General features: G+C 32.3%; 1 protein-coding gene across 3 annotated transcripts in view; it reads left to right on the forward strand.

Annotated features, from left to right (window-relative positions):
- The window catches only part of LOC148612637 (R3H domain-containing protein 2-like), a 79,263-nt gene that overhangs the window by 5,793 nt on the left and 54,734 nt on the right, over positions 1-18,736 (forward strand). The window lies entirely within an intron of this gene.

The raw sequence follows: 18,736 nt of genomic DNA on the forward strand, positions 1-18,736 counted from the left end.
TCTATTCTTCATAGTCTTTCAAAAATGAGTTAAATTTGTGAAACACCGTGTCCTCTGGAACCTGGTTTTCATCTGCTTCATCATCCTCATATTTTTCACTACTCCAAAAGGCAGTGCTACTCAATAAAAGTGGTTATCATAACCTGTTTAAATAAAAAGAAATCATTAACTTGTCACAATACATGACTGAGAGATAAATTTTTGTATCAGTTAGCCTGAATCAAGAAAACAAGATCAGGAACTCAAACATTATACCCCTTGATATTTATATAAAAAATTCAACATGCACATGAAGAATATGGAATGGAAATCCACTGAGGAATATCATTGTGATGATATGTGTCAAAAAGACATCCTAAACAATGTTTGAAAACCCACTGTAACAAATAAAAAATGAAATGCAATATGTTCTTATCTGTTTTACTGCTATATCGTATATGCATCAAATTGACAAAATTGGCAACTTGTGGAACACTTTTTTTAATTTTGTATGAAATGTTCATTTTTTATGATAAACACTTAAAAAAAAACATTAATATTGTACATGTAAGTAATGTTGAGACAGAGCGGGAATGGCCCCATCTTGCCAAATCAAACTTGTTCTTTTCTGCCAATCTTTCGTCATTATGAACAGATGAAAGGAATGGTTACATTCCTCAGAACAAACTTCCTTTTGTAAAACTCAAATACCGGAAGATATTAACAAACAACAATTATCCAAAATACAAAAAAAATATATATATGTTTTATTACACAGTTGCATATAAACTTTTCTTGTTCCCATCATGGCATTATGTTGTGAAATTTAGCGGTTCATTATATCTTTTATTGAAAATAAAGACATTAACTGTTGCCAAAAATTACTGCTGCTACATACGGACATTAGAAAATACTGCTGGTTATTAGATCAATCTTGGAACATTTGACTTAGGTGCAAGTTTACACGAAAGGGCAAAAGGTCGTGAAAAAGAAACATAAACCAGTTGAGATACAAATATAAACAAATGTTTTCATAGTGAATACATTGTATTAATTTCAGAATAAGTATCTTAACCTGAACCTAGAATTATGCATAGCAAGTGCATTATTTTTGTGTATAATCTGATCAAAAGTAGTAAAAATAAAGCTAAGAATGTGTACTATAAAGTCATATAAGTAATTAACTACAAAAGTGTATGAATATTGATTACATGTGTGAGTAATTTGCCTCCATGCTGTCAGTTAGCAGAAAAGGTGAAAATGTGGATTTTCATTATTATTTATTCAGGTAGATTTTGTGAAGAATTTTTACAATTATTGTACCATTAGCATGATGATTTTGAAAGCCTTATTTTCCAAACTTTGCAACTTAAAGATGTCATTTGTCCTGGGAATTCACCGTGAAACTTTGAAAATTACCTTTTTACATGTAAAGTAATGGAAGCGTTTGAAGTGGTTAGTGAGACCTACATGTATGAGACAGTAAATAAGTATAAAGCTTTAAATTGTAAATAAGATGAAACAACAAGAAACAATTCGTAGAATGTTATTATCCACTCTTACCTCAGAGTTTATATACATGGGCCTTGACCAGCCCCCAGACCCCCAGTTGTAAAGTGATGTGTTTCAGAGAAATGTGCCCATAGTTGAATTATTGAGGAGCCCTAATATTTTTTTTTTTCTTATATTTGTCTCAGCTGTCATAGGATGCTGGTCAATTAAAATTACTAAACATTTTGCATTTACCGTACCATTCTAGAGTTGTTGCCCTTTAAAAATTTGGAATGCTTGACTAAACACTATCCCTTGATCGAGTTTCTCTAGTTATTCTATATATGTACAAAAACAGCTACTTAGAACTTTTTCACAGTCATTAAACCTCTTTTATTTCAAAGTAATCCAGTCTCTGGATAAAGGGAGACTCCAATTTTCAAGTTATTCTGAGCTCATACATCACAATTTTATGTCACTGCTGCATCTGATCATCTGGAGTTACTATGGTAACATGTCAACAGCATTCTTGCTGATTAAATCTTAGAAAAATATGTTTGTTCTTGATGTATAGACTAAAACATGAAAATAACCCTAAGATCAAGTTTTACTAAGAAAATCAATAGCATGGAGTTTGCAGAAAATTGTCCTGAACGCTTTATTGTTTTCTTTGTTACACTGATATGAAATGGTCTTTTTCCGCGGTGTAATTGCATTCAATATTGTTAAGTTTTTGCTAATTTTTAGTCAAAGCCATTTAGTGCTAGTGGTGAAAATATTTTAAAATGTTTTTAGAAGTTTAAAGTAGAAGAGAGGGGAAATAGTAGAATGAATTGTCCAGAATGCTTTCTTTCAATTTTGTTCAGTAATACTTTCACTGTTGCTGACAGTTGTTATTTCAGTTTTTTTTAAGAAAAATGTTGGGCAAACTAAACAAGATAAGTTTCCAGTATGTGATTTTTCCACAAGTAGACCTTTTTGTGCTAGGTAATAATCTAGGCAGGCACTGTTTGGTACTTGGCAGGGATGAAAATCTGAACCAATTTTGAGTGGTCTAGTCATGATAAACTTTCATGTTGCAAATTTAATACACTCATGTGTCCTGTGCACTTCTTGAATCCTTTTACATGTGCATGTACATGTAATACCATTGCCCTTGTGGTCATAAGCTGGTTGATTATTTAATTTGAGGGGGTGACACATTCCAAACTGGTCTGAAATCAAGTTATCCATCCTTTAAACTGTATCTCCCTTGCTATTTATTTTATGCGTGAAAGTAACATTTGGTGTCTCTTTGACCTTTTCATTAAGTCTTCTCACATACCTTAGGGAGAAATTATTGTAGCTGACTCTCCTGAATTTGTCACTAAAAGATAATTTTAATGAAATAAATGTGAAGTATTTAAGTTATAGTAGGATGTATATTATACTGAATTGAATTCAAAGAATTCTATAATTGGTTCACTTCATATTCCGGTCAACATTTTTTATCTTACAGGAGTTATCTGACCCTGTCTCTAAGTATGTGAAGGTCATTCAGAAATTCCAAACATAAAATCATCAATAGTTTTCAGATTTAACTGTAACAGACAAGACCATTCAGTTTTGATAGTCAAAGGAACAAATTCATGTATAATGAAACTTCTTTAAATTGAACCCTTTTTGGGTATAGGAATCACCCCATTTGCCTGTCTGTCTGTGTACATTTCTTGTAAGTTCATTTCCTCCTGAATTGCTCAAGGCATTTTGATGATAGGAAGAATGTTGGGTATCTTATGTAGATGTGTATGAAGGAATATAATAACTGTTGGATGACACCAAAGAGATTACATGTATTTTTACATTCAAATTCATTTGAAGCACGGGGAATTATTCTTTGAGCTTGCTCTCATCATTTCTAGTTTAATTTTAGGGTTGGGTATAGGCAGGTTTCATTTTAGTATGAGTAGAACAATCGGAGTTTGAAATAGGAGCCTGCCCGCCAGCCCGAGACTGGCAATTTTTTGGCAGGGCTGGCTAATTTTAGCAAAAATCTATATAGCCATACAGTAAATGTATTGAAAAGTTGTATTCAGGACTGGCTAAAATTTGAGTGAGTTTCCTACCCTGGAACAATTCATTGTACTGTGTACTTAGGATTTCAGTAATATATATAGTGACAAATACATGTACAAATGTATTTATATGATAAAAAGTTTGTTTTGAATAGAAATTATGGAAAAATGGGGAGAGTTAAGATGGACTACTCTTATCTGAGTTGTTGGCTCATTTTGTCCCAGATCGTACTATTTCCTGTTTGTTTTTGGAAAGGAAAAAACGAAGTAAAAATATTGGTGTCCATGATCTTGAAGTTTCACTTGACAAATTATTGTACAAACTTAATGTTCTGCATAAAAATTTTATTGGCTATTAAATTATTTATTAGAATGTGTATCTTCGTTAAAAAATGATAATAAATTATATTTTTGGAGTTGTTATCAATTGTGTAACAAAGATAGCCTCTGGGGAGAATGTTTTGATTAACAATTCAAATAGACTATTTAAAGGATATGGTGCATATTTTAATGATAACATATATTGGTTTTAGAATCAAACTATAAAGTGTTAATTGTCACATTTTATTTTCTTGAACTTTTCAAGTACTAATTAGGAGAAAGGCAAGTGCATTTTTCCCCACATAATGATCATTTATCTCTATATTTAGTTTTATATGTATAATTTCTGTCTTGTATTCTTGATAATTGGTCTGCTCAAATATGTTCATGTACTTTTAAAGGAACCAATCTCAGGCTATGACTTACCTGTTATGATATCTTGGTAAGATGCCTGCTGGCAGTCAGTGGTAGCACTTGTGTTTAGACTTGTATGCAAATTTTGCCAAACTTGTTTGTATTTGGAGCCCCTGTTCCCTTTGGCTGTTTGTGTCTCTGTGGGAATTGAAGATTGTGTAATACTTTCACAATCTGATCTGTTTTTGTAATATCATTGTAACTGTTAGATGTTCATAATATGCTTATTTTGCAGTTGGGACATAAAGCAGTTCATAAAATATAATGATCACATCAAGCTTTAAATGTTAGCCTATCCCTTTCTTTGAAGATTTAGTCATGGTAGAAAAAAGCTAAATTTACATGTATCAAGTCAAATTATATTTTGCAAGATTCCTTCTGCATATTGCTTGTGACTGGTTAGTCATTACTGATAAAAACTCCCAACTTTTGTCTCCTAAACTTAACGGTTTACAAATTGGACACTTTAACACTAAGAGCACAATATGATTACTTTGTTCTTCATGAAACTGTTTGCATTCCATCATTTATAAACCTGGAAATCACAACCAAAGGGAGATAACCCATTTCCCACATTTTTTTCTTTAAATCATATATGGTAATATTCAGACATTTGCAATGCATATGATTTGGAACGCTGAAATGTGAAAATTTGAATTTGAATTTCCTCAAATTTTAGACACTTGTTTAATTGCATTGAAAAGTTACTTTTTAGGTGCTAAGTTGATAAGAGAAAGTTGCTGATAGTCTTTTTGCCTTAAGTGTTTTTTTATTTTTATTTTAAAGACAAAACAAAAGAAGAACTTATGGGATGCCTATTCCAGTAAATCTGAAAGTCAAAAACTGAAATTTTTCAGCCGGTATATGAAATGTGTTATACATGCAGTAATTTAGAGCACCCTAATTACAAGATGTGCTGCTAGAAATGTTAACATTTTTTTTTAAAAGCTAGCTCACATATAAATTTTCATTTCAATTATCAAAGTAAATTTGAATGTCTGAGGCACTTTTAAAATCAGAATTGAATATGTTGAATTGTAAATTTTCTTTGAAAACAGTTATTTTCCAGTATCTGGTAAACATTATATACAGATGATTATTTTGCCTTGAGGTAGACAAGGAAGAAGATGTTATTCGATTTTTTTTAAAAAAGTGGTTTTGACGTCATTCGTTGTGTGACGCAGATTAATTTCTCAGTTAGCTTTATTCCAATCAACAATTGATAAAAAATCAATGAATACGTTAAGTTTACTACCAGTTTTTCTGTGAAGTCCTGTAATTTCTTCTGAAATTTATCGCCCATTGGCTTTTTTTTTTCAGTTGGTGATAATCAATTTCATGTTATGTTAATCTTACTTGATGCGTTTTGTCTTGTCCTGTATGTCTGTAAGAGATAACTATTCTGCCAATCACATCAATTTGGATACCAGTGTTATGGAATAGTGATTAACATTTTACTTTTTTTTCAGGGGACATTTCTTATCTCATATTAGAACCTTTAATTTTTCCCCACTATTGTCAAGATGTTATTATGCTTCAGAATTATCATGTGATAACATTTATGAAATTTTCAAATTGTATTAAAAGTTATTATAACATTTCGTATATTATATTTTCCATTTAAACAATGCGTTTCCGACACACCCATATTTTGCTTGCTTGACATTTTGATTTCAAGTGATATTGCACGTTTGAGGTCAGCTGTTTACATTCATGGTACAAGTCTTTTATGGAGCAATATATTCAAAGTGAATATCAATTGGTCTTATATATCTACTAGGTATTTGCTTAAATTTGCTAACTTTGAAAAAAGGGCATCCAAATTAAATGTATACCAACACACTGAGTCGAAAATTCTTTCAACTTCTACACAGAAATATAATAAAACAATTATGTCAGCTTGGTGCATGCAGTATTATGTTTTATGGAACACTTAAAAGAGATATCGACCTGGGTCATGGTTTTAGGTCAATATCTCTTTTAATTGTTCCATAAGACATGATATCGCATGTACTGAGCTGCCATATTTTGTAAAGTATCAAAAATAGGTATAAAGTACAAGTAGTTTAGGGAAAAGATGTAATTTGAACTAATATTTTAATAAAAATGTAACTATGGCTGAGCTGTAGAAAATTGTTGGATCTTCCAGACCTGAGCCTACTTTCATGATCCTGAAATCCTTGCATTTCTCAAATTTCAACCATTTCAACATGCTTGAAATTGAAAATTTTTGGGAACTTTTAAGTTGACATGATACCCTGCCCTTATGGTTAGTTTGATTGGAGGGCCATAATATTTTCTCTTAGTTATATAAGTTTACTTAAGAAGGACCATGAGGAGGTCTTGTAATCTTCATTTAATAAATTAAGTCTACTCTTTGGGAACGAATTCTTAGGATAAGGAAAGCCATTTAACTAAAATCATTTAGGTGAGAATAACTTGTAAATTTTTCACATTTGCTTAAAACCCGAGAAATAACTCTTGGAACAGTAGGACTATATAATGGACGTGCATTTGATGAATGTAGATACATGTATTATTAACCCTAAGGTAACCACAATACATCATAATTATAAATGACACTTTAATGGAATCATTCAGGCCTTATGAGTTATTGAAGCTCTAAACTAGGGTCATCTTATATTTGGAAATCTAATGATCATATAAAAGTTCATATTATGCCACCAGCATTCTGGGTTTATTTCACATATGTGGGTTCCTGAACCCGAGTGGTTTTTTTTTTCTTTTTCTTCAGGAATTAAAGTTACATGTGTTATATGATTAACAGTTTGAAATAATTGGAATGGTAAAATTAAGTTTTGGAAACAATTGGCAAAATGATATTAAAAATAACTTAGATTTGATAAGTTCAACTGTATTCAGGATAATAGAATCCTTATAATGGAGCTTTGAGAAAATGATCAGACATCTATTTTTTCCCATTTAAATCTGAAATCCTATTTTTCAGTGCCAGTTTTTACCATTAGGTTTGTTATTTTCAGTTTCGTCTATTTTCTATTTTACTTTTGTTGGCTTAATAAAATTTTGTTTGCTTTTTTTATATTGATATTTTGAAATTATAGGACTTGCATATATATCATTTCCATTTTATAGATCATCACTCTGCCCAATCACTGAAACCCTTTCTAATTTGATAAACCAAACAATTAATGGATCAAAACTTCATATCTCTGTACATGTATTTTGTCACATTTCGGGACTACACTCAAATAAGGCCTAGCCTAGCAAAAAAAAAATACCAGACTAATAGCTGATTCTTTTTTTTTCACTAAAAGTTAAAATTTTTTTAATAGCAAGGTCATGATTTATTCAACCATTTGATTTTTACACAGGTATCAAATATGCAGTCTGACTAGTATGTAAACACAAAAAGGATGATCCTTAATTTGGGAGTGTCTTGCTTCAGCTCAGTTTTGTTCAAATCAATTCATATAAAATATTTATTTTTACTGCCCTACAATCAGTGATAAATCCAATGAATAAACTCTGGTTTCACCACCATATAATTTAACTAAGATAAAACAAGGATTTTTACATTCAAACTCTGCAGCCTGTAAATGGGCTGAATGTGAAACTTCACATAGCTGGACAACTCTGGTTAACTTGATGTTTGATGACCCCAGAGGAGATAGTGTTATCTTACACAATACAATTCTTGGTCAGTTTTCAAATTTAATGGTTTAAAAGAAACAAAACCAAAAAAGAAAAAAAACTTACTGACCTACTTTATTATTGGAAACTTAATTTTAAATGCCTATGGTTGGTTGTTTGAATCAAGGTTGGAAAATTTTGAATAAGGACTAAATTATACATGGTTGTCCATGGGATACTCAGTCAGTGGGTCTAGAAAGGATTCCCTCGCATGTGGCCATTTTCAGAAACCCACAGTTCATTATGGTAAAGGCAATGCCATTGGATTAGTGAGTTTCTGACAATGATATGACCTATAGTTATAAAGCTTTATTGGTTCCAGTTTTTATTTATTGTACCCCACAAACAAAGTTTGGGAGGCACTGGGTATATAAGAATCATCCTGTCTGTCAGTTTGTCTGTCCACATTCCTTGTAAGCGCAACTCGTCCTAAACCACTCAATAGGAAGGTTGGATATCATATGTAGATGTGCATGAAGGAATAAAAATACTGTCAGTGGACTCCAAAGGAAAATAATACAAATTTAAAGGCTTTACAAGCTCAACTCCTCCTTAACTGCTCACAGAATTTTAATGAAATGTAATAGGAAGGTTAGGCATCATATTTAGATGTGCATGAAGCATGAAGGAATATAAATACGTCAGTATATTATCATATGTAGATGTGCTTGAAGGAAGATAATTATTTTTTTGATGACTCCAAAGGGAGATAATCCAAATTAAAGGTTTTGTGTGTTAAAACCTCTTAAGCGCAACTCCTCCTAAATGGCTCATGGGATATTGATGAAATGTAATTGGGAGGTTGGGCATCATATGTAGATGATGTGCATGAAGGAATATGATTAATGTTGAATGACTCCAAAGGGAGTTAATCGAAATTAAAGGTTTAACATTTGAGTCCATTTGAAATGGTGGGGAGGGGGGGGGGGGATATTCTCTTTGTGAGCTTGCTCACAGTATTTCTAATTTAGTATTGTTGTCATTCCTTGACCTTGAAATTTCAATTTGTTATCAGTAATAGACATGATTTCTTTCCACTTTTTACCGGAATTCCGCTATTTCAAATCTGGATTTTATGATTATGATTCTTTTTTTTACTGTATATCTACTGTGTATGAACTTCCAAGTTTTCCAATTTCCACTTTGTTTAAATCATCTCTGCAGTAAGCATGAAACTAACTGAATAATATTTCTTCCGTGTGTGTGAAATTTAGCTTTCAGTTTTTTTCCAAATCGGACCCTTAGAAAACCGGTCTTCCTTTCAAACTGGCTGTTTTCATAAGTCTCGGCCGATATACCTTAAAACCTGTGTGTTTTGTCTTCAGTGGACCGGCCACCCCCCAAAACTGTACATTTGCCGGTTTTTCACAGTTTTAGTTACATATTTCAAATAAAAACAACCTCTCAACTCCGGCCGCCAGTTATTGTTCACCTGTAATAAATGTGTTGACAAAACTGTAAATGATTACATAATATTACGTAATTAATAATTCATTCATTGGCCGGTTTGTATTTTATCAGTGGACAGATGATAATTGAAGGGGACAGTAGTTTAAACAACAAATTTAATCCAGACATTACATTTTGTCACTGGTATGATCTTTACGATCTTTTAATTGTCAATTAATGTGACCTGTACCCAAGCCAAAACAACATTGGGATGAAACTATTAGACTTTGTTGATAGGTAATTTACGAAAACAATACAAATAATTAATTACTATCAATGGCTCTTTGATCTTTTTTCAAAAACTTGAACATTATTTTGTCGGCAGTACAGTTTGTAAAATCAAATCATATACAAATGATGCAAGCTTTGAAATGTAATAAAAGGCCAAAAAATTTGAATTGACATTAAACATGTCTCGACCAACAAACTGAAAAGGTGTAGGGTTATAGAACACATTCATGGGAACAGCTCTTAGAATGCATCGCTATTTTTCTCAAAACCGGCCACCCCTATAAACTGGCCATTTTTTCTTGTCACAGTGGTAGCCAGTTTGGAGAAGTTTCACTGTACATGTATAAGTCCAAGTGTTTTATGCAAGTACACTTATACTGAGTAAAATTTGGCACAAGATGTTATTTATGTTTTTGTTGAAAATGATAACTATTTCCATCAGGTTAAAGAACTTTACGGGTCCAATGGTGAAATGTTAAGCATTATTCCTGATTTTTAATATAGAATGTTACAGAACTTTTCCAATTTCATACTTAAAGACTTTAAATTAAGTATTGGTCTCCGAATAATATCAATAACAATTTGAGCCTCCTTTGGTAATCCATATCTAATTTTTACAAGTTCCTGATTTTATTCATAGCAGCCTGATTGATCAGAGGTATTTTTGATTTATTTGAGACAGTGGACAAAGCTGTGCTCAAATGGTTAATGGTTTATGGAACCGGAAGAGGGGAGGGGTGTCTTTAAAACAGAAATGGTCTTTTAATTAATCCATCTTGCTTAATTGAAAACAATGTACTATGTAAAATATATATGTATGTATATTCAAATATTGCAAGTACAATCTTAAACCATAAATGGTCCTATTCTCCTGTTTCCTTTCCCATTTGTTTGACTGTAGTTGTAGAAACTCAAAAAGAAAACACTGCATTTCTTGCTTATAATAATACTGCACAATCAATGATGCACAACAATTCTATGCTGCTATGTAAACATTATGTAATTGATTAGGATTTGGTCAGGGTTTTAGGTTGTTTCTAATTACTCTGTAGATTGTTGAACAATTTACCTACCAAATAAACAAATGAATGTCAAGTATTACAGATAAGGAGAGGAAGACCTTGCGTCCTGTCATAGACATTTATATTTCTGAGATTCCGTACACCTGGTAGATTAGGACAGGTAGCAGAATGATCATAGCCCCGTCTATTATTTCTGAGCATGCTTATTAAGACGTATTGATCAGAGGCGGCAAAGTGTTTTTGTTATTTGCTCATCAGCCAATACTGTTTCCAAAGGGTAAGAATTTGACAGAACAATTAACAGTATTGTAAATATTTTTATTGTTTTCTTTTGGGAGCCTTTCCCGTTTTTTGCTAGCAGTGATTAATTAGTCTTTGTTAAAGTGATGTGAATATACTTGGTTCTTGGATGTTTTTTTTCTTCTTCTAGGTATGTAAGGCTACTGATATAAATTGAATTGAATTCATATTTATCAATTTGCTATTAATTGGTAGACATGTATATTTGTTTGTTCTTATATGATGGATAACATCAGTTGTCAGTGCCAACAACCTTTTTTTTACTTTTGCTATAGTCATTCATGTACATTGTAGTACACATTAGTTTCCTTGCAAGATATTTGTTTATTCTTCATTGATAAGAACTAGAAAGTTTTTGTACATGTTACTGGCACCAATCTTTGTGTTTCAAAATTAGAATTTAGGTTTTGTATAATTGTAAGATTTTTTTTTAAACAGCTAAACAGTATGTACAGACTTTGTTAAAATTGTTTTGGGGGAAAGGGAGGAGTAGGGGGGTGTCCAATGTGGTAACGAAGACAACAACTGAGGACTCAACAGAAAATAAATGAGCCTGTAGCTCCTCTGTTTTTGGAGTACATGTTATCTTGTTTCTACCCTAGGCCTCTTGGTCTCTTACTGTATGGTGAGTTATTTTCATGTGTGTAAAATGTGGCAATTTTAAGCAAAAAAGATATACAAAAAATTTTGGTGAATGCTAAACGATACAGTAAGTAAATATTTTGCAGATTTTATTTTGGCTTTTTCAGACAGACCGCTAAAATATGCCAAAATTAGCATCCTACAAAAATTTTTACTCAATGTACTGTATTTTTGCCCCAGGTTTTGCTGTTTGGTCTCTGCCTTGTGCTCCTAGGTCTTTTATTTCTGTCATGTCTTAGGCTTCTAGGGTTTTATTTATACCCTTGTCTTTGGGTCTTAGGTGTCTTAATTCTGTTTCTTTTGTTCTATACTTGTCTTAAATCTTGTGTCTGTTCATATATTCAACTCCTGCTTTGGGTTAATTTCAAAATAGAAACAAAATTGTTTCAGAAGTTGTCTGAAATACAACTTTTACATTTTTTCATTGTAACCATGGAACTAATATGATTTTAGGCTATGCCTGCAATAGTCGGAGCTCAATGTGTGCCCTCAAGCTGTTTCATTAAAACACACTTCATGTACCTGTTTTGGACGACCTGTTAAATCTTTGTTTATAAAATCATATCCATCGACATATTAGGCGACAAAACAACACCTCTGCACTTGCACAATTGTCTACTGTGTGGACAAATTTCGTTGCCTCCTGCAGAATATTTTTTAGCCATTCACAGTTTTGGTCTTACATTTCACATATATAGAATGTGGCTGACGTTCAGTCCATGTAAATTAATGTCTTAAAATTTCTGTCTGTTCAACAGGTTTTATTTCCAGACAATTGTGAGACAGTCCTACTATGTTGGCCATGACTGTGGACTGAAGTTTACATGGTGTAGTTATACCCCATTACTAGAATATCCTTCTTGTTCTGTCCAAATTTGGTTTTCTTGACTCCCAATGTATGAATTGATTTCAAATTTGGTATGTGATTTTATATAGATGGGGCATACATTGTCAAATATCAGCTTTTTGTATTTTGGAATTTTGCCAATTGCACTGTATGAAATGATGGAGAAAATTTCGTCAGACCTACCATAGATGGAGCATATGTTCATTGTTAACGATTTTGGTTGGTGTTCTAGGTCAACTTCCTGTACAAGTGGGAGTATACCTAGCACTACAATGCATGCAACTTTATTTTATATACAGTACACTTTTCTACTTGATACATTTTGCAGTCTGTGAAAGTTAAAAGCTTATACTCCTGGGTGAAGAGATCCTTGACATAATTACTGATTCTAAACAAGTGAGAAAAAATAAATTTATTTCTAGTATTATTTTACACATTTTATTGGCTGGTTATGCAATTTCTGTGAATGTGATTTGTGAGCCACTCACACCTAATGCATAAGCGCTATAATATTCCAGAATGAAAGCAAATACATTATAGACTAGTGTAGCGGTATATGCATTGCCATTTCCACACGCTCATGGTTGACTTTTTTTTCTATAAGTTGACTTATATTTTAAATGTTACAAAAAATGGCATTACTTAATAAAATTAACAGATTTGTAGTGTTTTCATCATATATTGGCAAAAGGAAAATATTACAGTGGATTCTTGTTACTGTAATCAAATAGCCTATTTTTCAGAAAAAAATTATGCAATTAACAGATTAGGGAAAATATCTTATATGTTCAATGCTTAAGTGGGATTCTCCTGTCTCCCCAGTAGATTCCTGCCTTAGTGTCTACTCAAATGAAAGAGAAAATATTGTAAAAACACACATCTAAAGAAAATTTCGGTATTTCACTAACAATGTATTATTTTACCCATTTAGGTACATTTTTGTGTAAATTATGAAAAAAAATACATGCAATTTAAAGGAATTTTCTTATTTTTGGTCTTATGATATGCAGATAAGAAACATATTTTACATGGATAAGATTGGAAATGGTTTTGTTCTTTGAGTTTATATGCAATTAACAGGTATGCGATTAAGTGGAATCCTATCATGTGACCTTTTCCACATAGAAAGTAGAGTAGAAATAGTAAGCTGTTAAGCTATAGCTCTTGAAATGTTGGATAAAATTGTGTATGTTTTTCTACAAATAAGGTGTCATTAAACAGCTCAACTTGATACATGCTGTGAATTCAATTTACCAGTTTAGTTGTACTGGCTAGATCACTTCTTGTTGAATATGTTCATCGTTTGTCAAGTTTTGACCTGATGGTTGATTATTTAATAAGCTCCTATGCAATCCATATATTTTTTTATGTATAATCAGAAAATAACCACCTTTAAGCTTTGTTTACGACTCTCCTTTTTTATCTTTTTCCTATAGAATTCATAGAAATTCACCCCACTCATTAGATGTGAGTACAAGAATAATTTCTTCGTGGCAATTAAACTTCTCCATTTTCTTTCCTGGTTTAATGTCAAAATGGGTAAGAAAATGTCTTTTGAGTCATTACCAGGAACCTATGGCATTTTGCTTGTTTTATTGTATTACAGAATGCAGATAAAATCTTCATTCTGCCGAGGATTTTCTCTGCCTACAATATTTCGTTGCTAATTACTTTGTACACCTACTACTGGTATGGATCTAAACCTACCAATCATTGCCAATTAAATTCTAGTCCTTCCCATACACATTGATAGGAAGCCAGTTCCGCCAATCAAATATTTTATCTGTCCCGGTTCCGATAGTTTTCTTTGTGTTAATTAATTTTCACAATGATTGAATGATTGATTGATGTTCATTCAAGTTTACAAATTGTCATGATAGGAATAACTATTTAAGAGTTCATTGTTTTATCATTCAGGCAGTGTTTGACAGTTCGGTTTTGACTTACATTAATGAATGTTGTACATTTCTATGAAATGGCTTAATTTTTCTGTATGTTTTTGGTTTGAAAATTGAATAAAAAAGAAAGAAAGAAATCAGAATTCAAGGTCTGTTCATCGGCATAGGTAGTGAAATTCAAACAAGCGTTTCATCAAGTTTCTTGAAAAACTTTAAATTTCTTAATCTTAGCATGATTTCTAATTGTTACTTAGTAAAAATGAAGAGTTAAGACCCAAAATCTGTCATGTATCAATTTATTTTTATGGTAGCCCTGTGCAGGTCTGGTTGTCAAAAGAATAAGCCAGCAGCAGTGCTAAAGTTTTCATAAAAGGAGAATTGAATAGTGCTTAGAACCCTGGCTGGGGGCTGGGGCACTCTGATCACAGAGCAACTGGGTTGTGTGCCCTAGGTGGTGGAATGGGATACCCTTGGCATGCTATATGCAAGGATAATTAGGCAATAATATGGAAAACCTGACCACAAACCATAGTGATGCAGCATGTTGGGAAAGATGCCACTTTCCGCCTATCTTTAAAGAACCTTGCTGTGGTATTCGATAGAAGTAGGAACCTCTGTGCTCTGCCACAGTTGTCATCCTATCTGTCCTTGTTTCCCATCCAATTTTTCATTTCATTATCATTTCATGTTAATTTTATCATCCATTTCCTGTTCATCGCCAGGATATGGCTGAAATATTGAAAACACAAACAATCAATCAACCAATCAATCAATCATTTTAAAGGGCCCAATACTGTTGATTAATTGAGTGTTTCAGCAATTGGTAGATTTAAAAAAAAAGATATGAAGTGTCGCTTTCACTGCTATTAGGAATCTTTTTGCTTTCTCTGAATTGATTAATTCAATTATGGTACTAGAACTCATATGGAAGTTTTGTTAACAAATCCTCAATATGTGATACTGACTTGTGAATAATTATAAATATCAAACTGTCAATTGATGGAGTTTGGTGAACTGTTCTAGGATTGTTTAAGATGGGAATTAATGGAATTAAACATTTCCCTTAGTGATATTGCTAAAAAACAAAATAAGAAGCCAATAATTTCATTGCAGTAGTTGACGCCTACAATAAATTTCAAATTTTATAAGGATTGGAAAAAATTGACTTTTTAGCATGAGTTATTAATGAGTTGTTGTTTCTAATGAAGATCAGGGAAGCTTAATGTATTTCTGATTGGTTGTCCAAATTTGGACAATAAATCGTTGATTTGACGGGATTCAATTGAACAGTTTTATTGTTTTAGTGATCTTCCCATGTCATAATCCATCAATTGACAGTATATTTGTGTTGTATATATTTTGGTCATTATTTTTACTAATAATATGACGTCCTTAAAAGGCTTTGAGACCACAACTGTGTTTGATTTTGGATATGAGCAGCACCCAACTAAATTGGCGTGTCTTTTGTGTGTGTAAATTACTGCCCACCTTAAATCGTGTAAACAAACACAAAAAAACATTCCGATGTTTATCAGCAGTTTTTATTCATTTCAGTAGTTCGAATGAACATCAAATTCATATTTGATAAAAAAACATTAGAGGTTACATTTTAGAATTATATTATATTCAGTGAAAATCACTTACATACGTACATGGTAGCACTCTTCATGTGCACCATCATGTACGAAACGGACAGTAACAATAAATGAAACATTTCAGTCCAGACATTGTACTTGTCCATGTGTGACCTTATACTGCAAACAACTTGTGCCATCTCTAACACCATTCTACTTAATTTGCCCTCTCTTCTATTATGAATAATAATACAAAGCACTAAGTTTCAGTACCGACCATTTCAACTGACATAGTGTAAAGTGTATCGTTTTTAATTGCTTATCGATTTTTTATACCCCTGCTACAAAGGAGAGGGGGCATACTGTTTTACACTTGTCCTTGCATCTGTTTTTCCATTTGCTACAATTTTTTTTCCATTAGTATTCTCAGCAACTACTGATCACAAGGGGTTGAAATTTTAACACATTCTTCCTGTAGGTATGCCATGTAGTGGGATACTTTTTTACGAAAAAATATAACTTGCTTATTTTCCTCATGATTGAAAGTGGGGATATCACTAATGATCCCTTGAACACAGATTTCATGTTGTTTCATGAGTTACTGGGCATTAAAACATTGGTGGAACCATTATATTTTGTGCTTTAACCTTAGCTGTTTATTTTAGAATGAGGTTTCTGGATATGTTGCTTTTTTTTCCTAAAATACCCTGCAGTAACTTGGTATTGAGACTATCTCAACCTGTGTAGGTTGTTTTATTGCTACAAGTTCATCATCAAGTGGAAGAACATTTCATAGGATTTGTCTTTACTAATTTAATGAAGATTTTTATTGATGCTTAGGTTGTCATTAAAAAAATTGATTAGAAAAAAATACATTGCTGAATCAATATAACTTGTAGCTTGAAATTTACTTTTGGGGCCACGCATTGATGCTCGAAAAAATACTGAATGGAAGATACTGTAATTTTTCATGTTTACATATCTTTAAAAATCAATAGTGTGCCTGAAAAAACAAGGATGTTTGAATTTTTTTTAAACCAGGATATTGACTCAATATTTAATTTTATATACACTATTTTTAAGTAGACTTGTCTTGGATTTTAAACTTGGAATTCCTAGAAATTGAAGGAGTGCTACTTCAACCTTCGTTTACCAGGATTTAGTGAACATTTTATTGATGTATAAAGTATCAGGTCACTAGAATTGTTTTGAATGATAGAATTCAGTAGGTGTGATGTTTATGGAGTTCTGTCTAAAATCCAATAATTTTGATGACGAGAATTTAAGACCTTTCACTTCATCAGTAGGTGGGTGCACCAAAAAATACACCAAGGAGTTGGCAGGATTTCCTGTGAGTGGATTTTTCTTGAAAATTTGCTTGGAAGTAAGTTAGTCTATCTGGATGTTATTGTGTCCAGTTTCTGGGTTAGTTTCTATGAATAAGAGTTGTTATGGGTTATATATTCTGACATGGAGATGCTACACAAGTGCATTATGCAGGCTGCATTTGATAAAGTGTAGATACCCTTGTAATCCCTAATATTGTTTTGGCAGACTCATGTAAGTAAGTTTTGTTGCATTTCTAGTGTTTTATAGCTGTATTACTATGGCAATCTTTTTTGAAATCTACTTGACATTTTGTAGTAACTTGTACTGTACATGTATAATTTTATTAAAAAAGCCAATCAGTTGATGTATATTAGATTTAAGACTCCCAATATATACATTTTTTTGGAGCCATTACATGTACTAGAAGCAGTTTGGTCTGTGTTGTATGCCTAAGAAATTTTATAGACCCTTTAGTGCTAATTTGAGTAGGATCTGTTGTTACACTTTGTTGTTTCACCTGGGTAAATGCTACACCTACTTGTAAGGATTCAGTTTTAACCCAACATCTCCAAATGGAAAGTACCAACTGGGTCTGCTCAGAAAATTAGCAGAAAACGGCCTATTGAATAGGTCTATACACTCAAGTCCATTGTATTTCCTTTGACAGGCAGACATTAGCTACTTTCAGTTTGAACCATTAGAGCAGATCCCATATGTTTTTTTTTAAGGAAACTATACATTAAATTATGACCTACAATTAGCTTACTCTTAAGTTCATTTAAGGTCAATTGCTCCCATGTAGACAATTGTAAAATGGTATAAAACACTTGTTTTATCATTTTACAAGTTGAATACAACTGAAGAATATAGAATAGAACATGGTGTTTCATATTTGTACATTGGGACTTTGACTTTTTATCGCTTTATGGATTCATAAAAGTTTGCAACAAGGCAAACTTTTACATGGAGATAGTCTCAAAATCTCCAATTGTCTGGCACAATTGATAAGTTTGGCTCAAATGGCTACTTACTTTCTGATAATTTGATTAGTCCTCTTCTGTGAAGAACTGCAGCATTGCTCTGTGTCTAAGGCAATTGGTCACCAGATATTGGATTTGGAATTGTAGCTTAAGTTCAGTGTAAAGTAGATCAGTGATAGAAAAGAGTGATTGAAAGACTTATTTATGTAAATTTCTGTGATCAACTGTGTGGTTATTGTGAGACAAAGGTGTCTGTTACTTTAGTATTCTATGGTATTTGCTACATTGAAATGTGCCTAACCAAACTCTGGATATACCAGGAACTTGTCTTAACGGGACACTTTTTAAAGTACCTTTATATCAATTTAAATGTATTTGAACCTTGGTTGACCAGATACCTGTCTAAACCAAACCAATTCTAAAGTTTAAAAGGGGTTTTATTTAGACAGGTTTCACTATTTTACACATCTAGTATAGGAATATGCATATTTCCGCATCATAGCAGGCAGGTAATTAAGTATTAAATTAAAAAA

The sequence above is a fragment of the Perna viridis genome, chromosome 7 (genome assembly GCF_037379345.1).
Source record: "Perna viridis isolate PV_CMFRI_1.1 ecotype Kerala chromosome 7, ASM3737934v1, whole genome shotgun sequence".
Classification (NCBI taxonomy): domain Eukaryota; kingdom Metazoa; phylum Mollusca; class Bivalvia; order Mytilida; family Mytilidae; genus Perna; species Perna viridis.